This window comes from Trichechus manatus, unplaced genomic scaffold, assembly GCF_000243295.1.
Source record: "Trichechus manatus latirostris isolate Lorelei unplaced genomic scaffold, TriManLat1.0 scaffold00083, whole genome shotgun sequence".
In the NCBI taxonomy this organism is placed as follows: Eukaryota; Metazoa; Chordata; class Mammalia; order Sirenia; family Trichechidae; genus Trichechus; species Trichechus manatus.
The window spans coordinates 9,829,621-9,844,642 of NW_004444019.1; positions in this window are offsets into that span (position 1 = coordinate 9,829,621).

The following is a 15,022-nucleotide window of genomic DNA, read 5'->3' on the forward strand; positions in this document are numbered from 1 at the left end:
AGTCCCCAGGTTATGAACGTTCAACTTACGTAAATCGTAGTTATGAACCAACCCCCGTAAAGCTTATTATAAAATTATTATAAAATTCGAGGTACATGCAATGGTTTGTAATAACAAACGGGCACTACTTTGCGAGGTGCATCAAAACATTATTATTATGATTATTACTGTATTATTATGTTAAAAGTGTTTTAGTGCATCTGGAAGTGTTTCTTTAATGTTTTCTATGCATAGAAAGGTACACTATATACTAAGACAAACATTTGACTAACTGACATTAGATACAAACCCTAACTGTACCTAACTGTTCAGACTTATGTACAAATTCGACTTAAAGATAGATTTAGGACAGAACTTGTTTGTAATCCATTCATAGTCCAGGGACTGCCTGTATTCTAAAAGAGGATACGGTTTGAAGTTAAATGGTTGAAGTAAAGGAAAAGGACTTGTTTTCATCTGGAGGTGTGCTATAATAATATGAAAAGGATAGCTATTGTATTTTCATGCAAATAATACGCACCTTTTGTGTTTTGTTAATGGCTGCACCTTCCCCCCACCACCCCCTAACCCCCAGCAAGTCACCCTCACAAGTGCTGTCATGCCGATCCTCTTCCACATGTTAGCATAGCATGCTTATAAAAATACCAGAGGGCTTGGCCAGCAAACAAACTCAAAACGCACATGTCATTTGCATAAAAATACGGTATAAGTTACAAAACTGGGAACCGAAAAAAAAAGGCAGAAGGAAAAAGAACAATATTAAAGGAAAGAAGACAATAAGAAAATAAGGTCAGCTTCATGACAATGGAACTGTCTACTATGTTTATAATATGTGAATAAGTAAATGATATAATGACCTCAAAACTTATTATAAACAGGGAGTAGAATGCATCTTGAATACACCCGTTGCCCTCAAGTCAATTCCGACTCATGGCCACCCTACAGGACAGAGTAGAAGTGCCCTATAGGGTTTCCAAGGAGCGGCTGGTGAATTCAAACTGCTGACCTTTTGGTTAGCAGCTGAGCTCTTAACCACTGTGCCATAGGGCTCCATTTGAAAAGTATAAAATTACCTCATGAAAATGAAAATTCTGGTTTAAACTTTATCTCCCTTATTTACAAATTGTTTTTAAGGTAAAAATGTTCAAAAATCGTATCTGCAGTCTCAAAGATAAATTACTACATTGGTAATTATATGCTTTTATTTTTCTATCAAAATTTAGCAAAACGATTGGCTACTTTTCCATGGTCTTCAGAAATATCAAATAAGAGACCTATAAGACAGCTAATCATATTAAAAATTACTCCCACAGACCGATTTCATATAGTAAAAAGACTCAGAAATATTTAAACATTGCAGCAGGTGTCTGCCAGGTGAAAGTAATAAAATATTAAGATTTTAAAAAGAAGTATATTTTGCTGTCTTTTCTTTTTCTTTTTTTTACAAATATATCATTTACAATAAAATAAAATTCCTCTTGTAGCAATTCAAGGAATATTAGAGTTTGCTGTGAAAATACATCTTTTGAATCCTTATTTTAAAAAAAAGTATTAGCACTAAAACTATCTCCACAAATGAAAATGACTTTCAGAAGTTTATTATGTTTAAAGAAATACAGTTTTGAAGTATTAAGCTTGTCTAAATTTTAACATTGCACCTTGAAGGGTTCTAACTTCTGCAGGAAAAAAAGTACACTTTATCTAAGCAAGAAGTTTCCATTACTCTTATATCAAGAAGCCACACCTCATACAACTAAAGACAGGAAAGCATTTCAATTCAAACCTCCAACACTAACCAGCCTGAAGCAAAGTTTAAAAAAAAAAATAAAAAGACACAAAAATACAAACACAACTCTCATTTTCAGAGAAGAAAAGAAACTCTTGCTAAATAAGTAGCAATTATGCTGAAGAATTTATATGCTAAGCACGACTGAATGTAAAAACACCAGACCAGTCAACCATAGCGTTAGCACTTTGAGTATGATTAACAGAATGAACTTTCAAAGGTCAATTAAATGTCAACACACTTTAAAGAAATATTCTTCTTTAGTCTGGTCAATGTATAATAGCACCTCATAACTCAGGAGTGCCCTTCTTAATTTAAGCATAATGTGCATGTGATATATGTTCATACGTATGCAGACTCACATTCTCTCACCAACCAGATTACTATAGACAGTCATCTGGCATCTACCCTAGTTTTAAATATGTTAATGTTTTATAAGTTTTGAAATGATTAAAAAGAAAACATAAATGTATTTATTGTATAGCACTACGCATGCAGATGAAATGCAATGTAAATTATAAATGCTAAGGCTAAGGTTTGATCAGTAGCTGACCCTATTTATTCTACCATAGTAAGTCATGCACAAGGATAACATTTTACTGTCCCTAATAAATATATATCATCCTGCTACCTAATTCTTCCCCTAATAACCTTCCCTGAATCCTTGTGGTTAAAAAGCTTGCCAGAAAAGGTACATGGCATTTGAAAATTGCCAAGTTTAGCATTAGAAATCTCTGGGATAGAACAAGTACTGAAGGCACTGAGTGCCCATTCCTGACATTTCCATCAAAAACTCAGTAACAATTGCATTCCCATTCCAAGGCCAAGGTGTCCCAGAACTCAGAATAAGAAGAGTTCATCAAGATCATCTGGCCCAATCCCCTCCATTCACAGATTAGGTAATTTAGAACTGGAAAAGTAGAGCAACCTGGCTAGGCTCACACAGCTCCTTAGTGAAGTCAAGTCTTTGAAACTCATTCACTCCAGTGCTTTCTTCACTATACCAAAAATACACTTTTATTCATTAGGACTTTAACACTTGGCTACAGTTGACCAAGAGTCCCTGGGTGGTGCAAATGGCTGATGTGCTGAAAGGTTGGAGGTTCAAATGCACCCAGAGGTACCTCAGAAGAAAGGCCTGGTGATCTACTTTCAAAAAATCAGCCATTGAAAACCCTATGGAGCACAGTGCTACTGACACATATGGGGTCGCCATAAGCTAAATTAGCTCTAAGGAAATTAGAAAAAATAAATTAGTTGACCAAACAGCTGTGGCTACCATAGAATTCAGAGGAGGGTGGGATTTTTAAGATGTTAATGATATGGAAAGGCTCCAAGAAGGAACCGGAACTTGAAGAAGGAGTAGACTTAGGTGTCTGGAGAGAAGGCATCACTAATAGGGGAAGCAATATGGGCTAAGGCGTGGCAGTGAGTGAGTCTGCTATGTTGCTGGAATTTAGGAGAGAAAGAGTTGACAGTAGGATGGGACCCTGGTTTTATGACTACCTTATAAGCCAGGCAAAGTTTCAATTTGATGAAGGAACAAATAGAGAATGACTAAAGGATTTTGATTTTAGAAAACTGATGTGATGAAAGCAAAAACTTGTCTAGTAATAGGTTTGCAAGAGAGGATGGAGAAGGAGAGAGAGAAAGAGCTGAGATACCTCACAGAAGTCTGTCTAGTAATATTAATAATACTTTATCGGGCTGTTGTAAGGAATAAGTGAGCTAATGGGAAAGAACAAAAAAACCCCGTTGTCATTGATTCCGACTCATAGCGACCTTATAGGAGAGAGTAGAAATGCCCCATAAGGTTTCCAAGGAGTGGCTGGCGGATTCGATTGCTAACCTTTGATTAGCAGCCAAGCTCTTAACCACTGAGCCACCAGGGCTCCAATGGGAAAGGAGACACTTTGAAAAGTATAAATAGCTCTAGAAAGTAAACACAGTATTAAAAGTCTGGGGGCGGGGGCCTCTCTGACCATGTCTCCATGGTTTAGAGGCATACGCTTCTCTGAAAAAGCCAATTTGGAGCTAAATTCTGAATCTAGTCCTATGAGATCAGAGATAGAAATCTCTCCCCCTCGACAATTCCAAATGCTAGATCCCAAGTGGAGACAAAGCTGCCATTCCTAAGCCCTTGCACGGTTGAGGAATCACTGTTACTAAAATGCAAAGCCAGGATTAAAACTTTGAGGCAGACCACATAAGCAGTGTTTCTCAAGGTAGGTCAAGAAAGCATGTAATTAACTGCTATTTTTTAAATAAGGTGGTACAAAAGGGAGGAGGGCAGAGGAGACAGCACCTAAGCCAGGGAGATACATGACAAAACCCAAGTTATTAGCTGGCACTGCAGTCCTTTTCCTGTCCCTTTTCCCTCTGCTCAGTAATTACTATTTAGTAGTGGGACCTTCCATAGTGGCCAGATCTACTTATCTCCTCCTGCGTTGTGATCTTCCTCTCTTTTCCCTTTTCTGCAGCAACTCTCCCGGGCTTAAAAACAAAATAAAATAAAAAGTTACTATAATAAATTAAAAGTTACCACATATTGAATATATACTGTGTGACAATTATTAGCTAAAGATGTTTCAGTTTATAATCTTATAATAATCCCCAGAACAATTCCTATGAAGCAGGTACTATTATCCTCATTTTTCAAGTAAGGAAACTGAAGCTTAGAGAGTCAAGTATGCAGCTCAAGGTCACCTGGTAGTAAATGACAGCTAGATTTAAATCAGGTTTGGTTGACTTCCCAGCCTATGCTTTGAACCTCTCTCCTAAAGAATTCCCTTTTCAATAAACATGAAAATTCTCACTTATATGTCACAGATTTTATAGGAACCTTTATATTGATTTCAAGATGAAGGTTTTCACAACAGAGGGCAGGGGGCCCTGGGTTCAGCCATACACTTGCCTGACATATTATCAGCTTTAGGAATGAAATCTCCAATATCAGTGTTGAAGGGTGTTGAGGGGACAGCTCTCCACTGAATATTCTTGTTCTATTCTTTCAGGCCTTCTGTCCCTTGGGGTCCATTCCCAATTATTTGCTTGAAACCTTGTCTCCCTAGTTGAAGAGAAGGAGGTAGCTTGGATTGTCACTCCCCCAAATCAACAACTGGCTCGGGAGGACAGTGGGATCTGTGAGTCACGGTCTCTCAGGCCTTGAACTCAAAGCAGCCACAAGTCTGCTTGAAGGCACTGTCTTGGTTTGCCTGTAGAGGCAGTTCATGAGGGGCTTCCTGGTGACAGGGCCCAACTAAGCCATGAAGTGAACATGTCTGGTACTAAAGGAGAAGGACTCTGAGCAGTTGAGTATCTGGGGAGATTTTTTAATGTTCCTAGAGGAAAGTAATGCTTGCCATTACACCACTGCCAAGAAAACTCCAACACTAATTCTCAAAATTTAGTATGATGAACTCTCAGCTTGGGAGGAGCTTGTTAAAAATGCAGATTCTAGGCTCTGCTCACAGATACTCTGATTCTGTAAGTGTGGGAGGTGTCCAAGGGTCTGAAGTTTTACAAGTACTCCAGGTTCCTCTGATACAAGTGGTCTAAGGACCACAATCTGAGACATACTACTCTAACTCCCCTACAAGTCTGCTCAACCGGCAAACCTGGGCAGAGAAGAACACCTATCTTACAAAGATAGTTTGGTGTTCAGTTATCAATGCTAGGTTTAGTAGTCACTTTTTAATAAGGCCACTGGGCTTTCCACAAGTTTCCAGGATTACCAATGTTAGCACCTTATTATTCTCCTGATGTCACCGAATAGACTATTATTACATAGGCATCTCAGGAATAACAGTATATTTCATGCATAATGAGTCATGCATGATCCTATGCAGTTTACATAGGATCTCCTAAACTCACAGGGCTTATCTACAGTAAAGACCTTTTGGCAAGGCCTATATTTCCGGTGTTTAATTTACATTTGGTCTAACACTGGAGATAATTTTTCAAGGTATACTTTCTTTCATGCAGCTGAAGAGAAATGTTTATTTCATCCCATTTTAAAAATGAGTTTGAAAATCAGGCAGCACTCTAGTGAAATATTATGGTTTTGACTAGCGCATTTCATTAGATATGTAGTCACAATGCAAAGAGCTACTGATTATTTAAGAAACATACCTTTTCAAAGGTTTGTGTTCTTCAAAGAAAACTAGATCATAAAATGTAGTATGTTTAATCAATATTGCTATCTTTCCCTTAGAAGCCTTATCAGTTGTCTTTGTCGCTTTCCAAATCTGTTTCCCTATTTAAGCTATAAACTTTCAGGCAAGATACTGGAATTAAGCTCAGTTTTTCTGCCAGTTCTTTCTTTGATGGCTCTTTTGTTCTACTAAACCTAACTCTCCTTAAGGATGCCCAAGATGTATTTTTAATTATTTTTATCTGAGCATTGGGTATTTTATTCTGATTCAGCAAATATTTGTTGAGAATCTATATTTATGTGCTTGCAATTAAAAATGAATGTTTGTTGCTATAAGCTCCACAAGGAGAGAATACGTTTTTATCTTTCATCGCCACTGTGAAAGATAATCTAGAGTGCTCAGCAAAGCCCCTGACACTTAGAAGGCACTCTCATGAATGGTGAGAAAACTGGAGGAGTTTATCTCTTAGAAAACAAATTTATTTCTCCTGTATACACCACTGACAAAGTATACATCTAATATTTGAGAGAGTTTGATTTAACTCTTTATGGAAAAAATACAAGTTATCAAGATAACTAAGTTAACAAACTGTGATGACAATATTTCAATACTATTGCCAAACCAAACCCTTGACATTAATTATTTATCAAAATTATACATGCCACTAACACATCCCAACAAAGAAGGTTATGTAAGTGAGCTGTCTTGGCATCAGTGATACTGAACACAGTAGCTATTTTCAATCGTTCATTAAAATTAGATCAAGATGTACTGCATTATGGGTTACTGTTTCTGTAAGGAAGATTTACATTAGTTTAAGATTTACTTTGGTTATAAGTGACATTTTCTTTTCCTTCTTTATCAGACGTAAAAATTCCCGTTCCTCCCAAATAAAGTTTTCAATAGAAAGAAGCAATACTGGAAAAAACAAAACAAAAACACTTGCTCTTTGCTCTCTTCCATACCTAATAAAAGCCTTGTTCTCTCCCTAAACTCAGTCTAGAAGGGTTCACTGGGAACACCTGCCACTTCACCCTCAGGCTTGAGTCTGTCCCCAGCTTGGCCCCTAGGGCTCCAAATGTGCAACTAAGTGTACCAGTCTTAAGTAACGTCAAATAAGGAACGGGTGATCTATGTTTCACTTAAGAAAACCTTCAAATATTGATGTTTTAAAACACCCGACTTAAAGTTACTTCTGAATAGCCTGAAAGGTGAACGCAGGCGCAGGTAAATATATCCTGGTCTGCCACCTTACGACTCGTGCGCCACTTTGAGGCCCCCCCAAAATCTCAACCTGAGATGTATTTTGAAAACTGGAAGACATCACAGATTCACGTGTAGCTCTAGCCCCATGTATCACCCGTGAGATTTAAGTGTTTAAGTCACTTGTCCAAGGTCAGGCAGAGTTACAGGCAGGACTGGTCCGCGACCTTCTAATCTTTCCACTCCGCCTTGCACGGGCCCTCGGTCGTCCAGTCCTTGGAACCACGGATACGGTTCACAAGTTATTGGCATGTCAGCGCCTCCCAAGCAATCGCACTTTTATTTGTTCTCCCCGTCTGCTCCAAAAAACTACTGAAAGCTCTCCCAACGCCTTTCCCCCAAGCCCAGGTGCCCCAAACCGAGGGAGCCCATCGCGCCCAGAACCGACTCACCAGCAGCCCGGGGTGCGGGGGCCCTCGGACGGACGCCGGCCCTCCCCGCAGTCCCGGCCGGCGCGGGCCCGGCTGACGACGAGTCGAGAAAGTCACCGGCGGGGACCGCGAACACGAGGGGCGAGTCGCGCCGCGCCGCCCCGCGGGGGCGCCGCAAACTTTTGCCGGCTTGTAAGTTGCCCGGCTCGGCTGTCGCGGGCAGCCTTCCCTCCCCCGCCGCGGGAACGAGGTGGTGCCCCTTCCCCGGGCCGGAAGGGGCGGGTGAGCCGGGCGACGGCCAAGTCGGGAGCGCGGCGTCCCGCACTTGGTGGCGCGCGGAGCGGGCCGGGCTGGTCGCATTGTCTCCGCGGCCTCGGACCGACCCGGGAGGCGGCAGCGGCGCGAGCGGGCGCGGCGAGGAGTAGCCGTCCTGAATTTGCCGCTCCCTCTCACCGCGGCCACCGCTCACCGCGTTCTTTGTGTGTCTGCGCCGGCCGCCTGACAGCTGAGGGGCTGTCCGCGCGGGGTCCGCGTTCCTCGAGCCGCCAGCAGCGGAGCTCGGCCCTGCCGAGGAGGAGCGAGGGGGAGCGTTGACAGATGCTGTCTCGAAGCGGCCAACGCCGGGGGGAAAACCGGGACCGGCCCCGGGAGACGCGGTTTGCGACCAGTCCCCGCCCCACACTCCCCCTCCAGGACTCCGTCCGTGCCGGGACCCTCCCTTTCTCCCTTCTTCCCTCCCTTCCTCCGCTGCCGCCCGCGAGGCTCCGGTTCAGCGCCCGGCACCCAGCTCCGCTGCGGAGCGCGCCGGGTCAAGACTCCTGGGGAATCCGCTCCGCCCCGTGACTGGAGCGCCCCGCCTCCCTCACAGATCCTCCAATGAGATCAGCCTACAGGGGCCAGTTCCGTCCAATCATATGTCGGGGAATCCGGCCCGTCCCCGAGAGTTTAGCCAATCGTAGGCGACTCCGGCAACACACCCGCCCTGGTGCATTAGGAAACAAACCGCTCAGAGGCGGGTGGTGAGACCCCATTCCGGCGCTGGAGCAAGACAAGTCTGGTCTGGGCTGTGCCACAGAGTTAGAGTCCGTCAGTGCTTAAATTATTATATTATAAAGAGTTGACAAAAATGTGAACGCTAGGCACACTACTTTTGTAGGTCATCTAAATCCGTGCCCTAAACTTAACCGCTGTTTCTGCAGGAAGTGCGTGTATGAAAGAGCTGCACAAATACATTGTAGCACTATCAGTGTGATCTCTTTATTAGCTGTTCCTTTTAGAACTTTGCTTTAAAAAATCCCTAACTAGGCAGCAGGAGCCCTGGTGGCGCAGTGATTAAGCGCTGGGCTGTTAACTGAAAGTCAGGGGTTTGAACCCACCAGCTGCTCTGTGGGAGAAAGATGTGGTAGTCTGTTTCCCTAAAGATTCACAGCCTTGGAAATCCTATGGGGCAGTTCTACTCTGTCCTGTAGCTGGAATCAACTGGATGTTAGTGGGTTTGGTTTGGATCTATCTAAACGTATTTTGATTATAGCACCAGCTAGAAACGACTCTACCTGAGCTGTAAATCACACTCCCCAACTCACTTCCCCCCCAAAAAAAACACACATTGTCCTCGAGTGGATTCTAACTCTAGTGACCCTATAGGGCAGAATAGAACTGCCCTATAGGGTTTCCAAGGCTGTAATCTTTATGGAAGCAGACTACCACATCTTCCTCCTGCTCAGTGGCTGGTGGGGTTAGAACCTCGGACCTTTCGGTTAGCAGCCCAGCACTTAACCACTATACCACCAGGGTTCCTTCTTGCTGTAAATCACAGTGCCTTGCAAGTAATAGACACTCCAAAATTATTTATTTGATTTGAATAGGTTTACTCATTTGTTGTTGTTCCCATGACATTTGTAAACTTTGTTGAGCTCTTTACTGAAAGTGGACCACAACATCATGAAAACCATATTTGGTAACACTTATTTGCATGTTTCAAAATACAGTTATACTTATTTGTACTTTATATAGCTGTCGTGTCCAGTTGATTTCTTCTGGCAATCAACTTTGCCTTAAAAATACTTTTGTACCTAGTGACATTCCTTCGGCATAAATTGTTTTGGTTATCAAACTCTCTTTCTCCTTCCTCCCTCCCTTCCTCCCTCCCTCCCTCTCCTCCCTCCCTCCCTCTCCTCCCTCCCTCCCTCTCCTCCTCCCTCCCTCTCCTCCTCCCTCCTTCTCTCCCTTCCTTCCTTCCTCCCTCCTTTTGTCCTTCCTCTTTCCTTCCTTCCTTCCTCCTTCCTCCCTTTCTTCCTTCCTTCCTCTCTCCCTCCCTTCCTCTTTTCCTTTGATTTTTTAAGGATGAGCTGTATAATGAACCAAAAGAAGGATGAGAAGAGAGAGAGATTTCAAACAAGAAAAAAATGGCTTGTATTTTCACCTTGCTTTCATAATTGAAACTCACCATGCCTTTTTACATTAGCTTTAGGGGGTAACATGGACTCCCAGACTAAGTTTTGTCAAGATCTCCAGGTTCGGTATGACTGTGTTATAAAAGGAAAATATCAAAGGCTCTACCTGCCTCACTGGGGTGCTGTGAGATCCAACCAAGATAGCATTCATCGAAGTGCTTTGTTTTCTGTAAGATGTTGTGTCATGTTCAAAGAAGCTTTAAATGTTTTATTCTGCTCTGCTTTTCTACAGGTTGTGTCAAGAAACTTGCCCACTAGCAGCCTATCAATATTCCCTCTGCACATTTTATCAGTCTGAAATATTTTTTGCGCCCATCAGTTTTCCCTCAAACTAGATGTGAATGGAACACCAGCCTCCTAATTCTAGAGCATTGTAGTTCCAGGATTCTTCCTTCCTTGCATGCTTCCTTCCTTCCCTCCCTCCCTTCCTCCCTCCTTCACACTTTCCTTTCTTCCTTCCTTCCTTCTTTTCTTTGTTATTTTTTAAATGGAGATGGTGTTAGGAGAGAAGACAAGAATATTTAGGAAAGAATTCTGGATGGGAAAAGTTTGAGAAATTCTGTTGACTGCTGATTAATCTTAATATATTTTCATAACAAGAAGATGAATTGTGATACCTAATTTAATATTATTTTGTTCATAATGTTGAAACACTTATATAAGTTTCATGTTACATGCAAATAAAATAGTGTATCCTATGTCTATCAAAGGAGCCCTGGTGATGCAGTGGTCAATCACTTGGCTGCTAACCGAAAAGCTGAGGATTCGAACCCACCAGCTGCTCTGCCATAAAGATTTATAGCCTTGGAAACTCTATGGGGCAGTTCTACTGTGTCCTGTAGAGTCGCTGTGAGTTGGAATTGACTTGATGGCATTTGTTTTTTAATGTCTACCATGTGCAGAGTTTTACATGGAATTTGTTAATGAATGAGTTAAATTTATACCTATGTAATCAAGTACTGAATTTGAAATTTTACAGATATTTATTAAGGATTTACCTAAGGCTTTTGTGCTTAATTTTCAAAGTGGAAAGTAAAGGTGTATTTTTAGAGACATTTCCAAGTGTCATGATGGAATTTGTTTACTTTGTTCTAAAATATGCAATCTAGTACAGAAGTTTAATTATTACTTTGAACAAATGTACATATGGTAACACTAGAATATGAAATTTTCTGAATATAATTGAGCCAGCAGTTGTTATTTTCAACTAATTAACTGCACAGATTTCATTTTCTGAGTGAAAATTGTGGAAGAATTGATCAAGCTGAATTTAATACGCATAACTTATTAAGAATATTAAGAATCAGAATCCAGTGTTTGGTAGTTTCCTGATAATTGATGAGTCTGTATCCGTTTGTTAAAGGGAATGACTATTTCATCAATTGCCTGGCTAACATTCCTGACTCCACTGTAGTGATGTTTCATTCACTAAGTGCTTTTTCCAAGTCTTTCTTGTTAGTGATTCCCTCATCACTTGTCCAGTATGGAACAAGAGAGCTGTTGCTCTTTCAGTGATCAGTCCTAACACATATTTAAATGTTTACTAAAGAAGCTGTCACTTTGGGGGTAGTTTTAGCATTTAAAAAAATTATTTTTTTTAAATACATAGACATAAGTCTTTTATAAGTTGCATCACATAATCTGAGGTAATATGACTAATCATAATATTATTTTCTCTGTATTTTTACATCTAAGATACTATCATTTTAAGATCGTTCCATCACTAAGTATAGCAAATAACTGGATTCACATCTTCTGGATTCTGATCCTTGAAATCCCTTTGACTTTCTGTGTCTTAAACAAATCAGGCTTCCAAATGACTCCTCTCCAACTCACTTATTATGTTTTTATCACTCATTTAAAAATGATGTTATTAGGAATAACAAGATAATATCTGTGTAGAGAAAATAGAAAAATAATTAGCTCTATTTCCCTTTCTATTTCTGACATGGATAAGTGAAAAATCTTTTTGTGAATCACAGCATCAGATTCCCTCAACTCCCCTTCTACAAAACCTCCTTGTTTCTGATTTCTTGAACTCAGTCAGGGAGGGTTTCCTCACTGTGTGATGTGTTTATGGTAAAAATCGTTTATATGCATAAAGAGCAAATTCCAGAAAACACTGGTGACGGCCACAATAGACTACCTTCACCATTTTATCTTGGCACACAGTCCCTCAGGAAAATTTCTTGTAGGGTTAAGCATTAGGATAAGTTTTGTTTCCTCTGAAATGAAATCTTTGTAACTTTCTCTTTGTATTTGAGCTGTTGGGAAGCTCAGAACTACAATTACAGCTTAGTTTAGCAAAGTATTGTGTTCTGCTTCACTGCTTTTTTATGAAAATAATCTTTACCTTGTCTTAGTTTATTATATTTCATCTACACATTATTAGCTTGTATCTGTATATATACATTTTATTTGGTCTATGTAAAATACTTCCTAAATGAAGTCAGATATAAACGCATGGATAATATACATTGAGCCATACATAAACCCTGGAAATCATGAGCTTAGCATAACTTAAACAGAACATGTAGTGAAGGTAATATGAAAGATATTACTATGAATTTTCTTTCTTTTTTTCACAGAGAAATAAGAATCTGATTTATCAGGTATAAAATCTCAAAATTTATTCCAGAGAGACAGAAAAACGTAGGGATGCTAGACTGGTACAATTTACTAAAGTTTATTATTTATTTACTGAAAGTCTATTTATTATGTATTAAAATTAAAGTTATAGGAAACATACATCTGTGCATGTTTTCTGCAAAATCAGAGGTTCACATCAAAAATAAAAGATTTGGCTTAAATATAAATGGAAACACATATAAATTGTGCTTTTACCATGATCTCTTCCTGTGTTACCCATTAATAGCTTTTATACTTAAGGCAATAACCCCCAGACTATGTTTCAGATGCAAGAAATCTTTTCACTAGGACTACTATATATTTATTTCCTTCCGTTTTAGTCATCTCTTTAAAAAAAACAAAAAACAATGTATCCCCCTGTTTTCAAATAATATTCTACAATGATTTTATTTTATTTTTTAAAATAAATACTAAATTTTATTAGTATTTGTCAAATAAATCTTAGGGTTGCTTAAAAATGCTAGGCTGAGAACATCTAAGTGAATAAAACAGGCACTGATTATTAGTTATTTAGAGTCAAATGTAATCAGCTATTTCAAATGATAATATTGTATAAGTAGTTAGAAAAAAATTGCTACGGAGAAAAAAATAAGAAACTCCCCCCTCCCACACCTTCCTCCCAAGTCTGTCTGGATTTTTATCTTTGAAAAGGGAGGGTCATGATTACTAACACAGGTCGATTAATTCAAAATGAAAAATTGCAAAAAATTAAAAAGAAATAAAATAGTCCAATCTGAGTACCTGATTGCACAGTGAACAGTAATGTAAATACTGACAGATTTAACCAGCCTTTGATATACAACTATATTTGAAGGAAGTACAGCTGGATGTAAGAGTTTAATTCTCATGTAACATAACAATAGATCAAGCTTAAAATTGATAAAGTTAATCTATAATGGTCTAAGAATGTTATAAACATGGAACTAAATATCAAAAGAAACTTGAAACACTGGAAAACAGCAGAGGGCCTGGGTGACTTTATTTTTAAAGGCTTTTCCGGAGTAAGATACTGTCTTAGAACCATTGCAGAACTTCATCTTATTCTTTTATTATTTGTTTTATGAGATATATTTTAATTCACTATAACTTACAGGTTGAAGATACCCTTTATAAATAGAGTAGTTTACACAAAGTAGATGGTAGCGCCCCCTTTCCCGGTCAGCAGGTAGGAGGCACTTTGTGGAGTTGGTGCTTCTGTTGCAAGTGATAGAAAAGTCAACTCAATCTGACTTAAATATAAAAGCAAATTTATTAATTCACATAGCCAAAAGCCTACTTTACAACTTTGACAAGGTAAAAGTGAAGGTGGGAAAGAAGGGAGACAAACTGGAGGGACAGGAAGAGAGGCATTAGTAGCCTTATCTCCCACACAGGGATGTCAAGAAACTGATTAAAATATTTTGGACAAGAAACAGAAGGGCAAGTAGATATTTCTAAATTATAACCAACAAAACTTAAGCATAAGTATCCAAATTACAGAAGCATTGAGAGAAGGAATATAGGAATTAAAATCTTATTTTACACAGCTGAGGGACAAGCAGATAAATAAATAAGTTAATTAATAAACAAACATATAAATGCAATTATGTAAACATCTTTTTTCAGAAAGTAAGTATACTTGATTTTCTAAAAGCACAAACTAAAAGCAGAAATGGTTGTAAGACTGCCTTTGGGAGTGGATTGTAACTAGGTGTGAGGAGTGTCGTAGTATCTGATTTTTTTAAAACTAAGTGTGAATTTTGTTTTGATGAAAACTTTCAATATTTCAGAAAAGTCTTAGCATGAAATTTATTAGAACAAATGTAGGGTGACAATATGTGTTGGGAAACCACAGCTGTAAAATATTTAGGGAAGGATAAAATTGGGCTTAGGATCCCAGTATGCTGAATTATGAACATTAGTCAGGAGTATATATGGTAGTTTAAAGAAAGCAAATCAGTGAATATATAGTGAACTTATTTTATGTGCTTCACAAGCAATTCATAATATAGTAGATTATCTTTTGTTGTTCTTGTTTGTGCTTGAGAATAGCAACTGTGCCTTTGGATCCAGTTTCTGGTGCAGACCGGGTACTGGGAGGATGTTCGTTAAATGCCTGTTTGTTTTTTTGATGAAGTAATTGTATCATTTGAAACCGTTTGACTCAGCACACAGGAAAACTCAATAGAAAATGTGTTCAACTGTGAGCTTCACAGCTTGAGAAATGAATGAAAATTATGGAGAAGAGTCTGTGGAAAGTTACAAAATGAATTAGAAGTCTGGAAAATAGAATATTTGAGGAATTGAAATTTTTGAGCTTTTGGGGCTCCTGATTTTCAGATATAGTTCATCGTTAATTTTCTATGC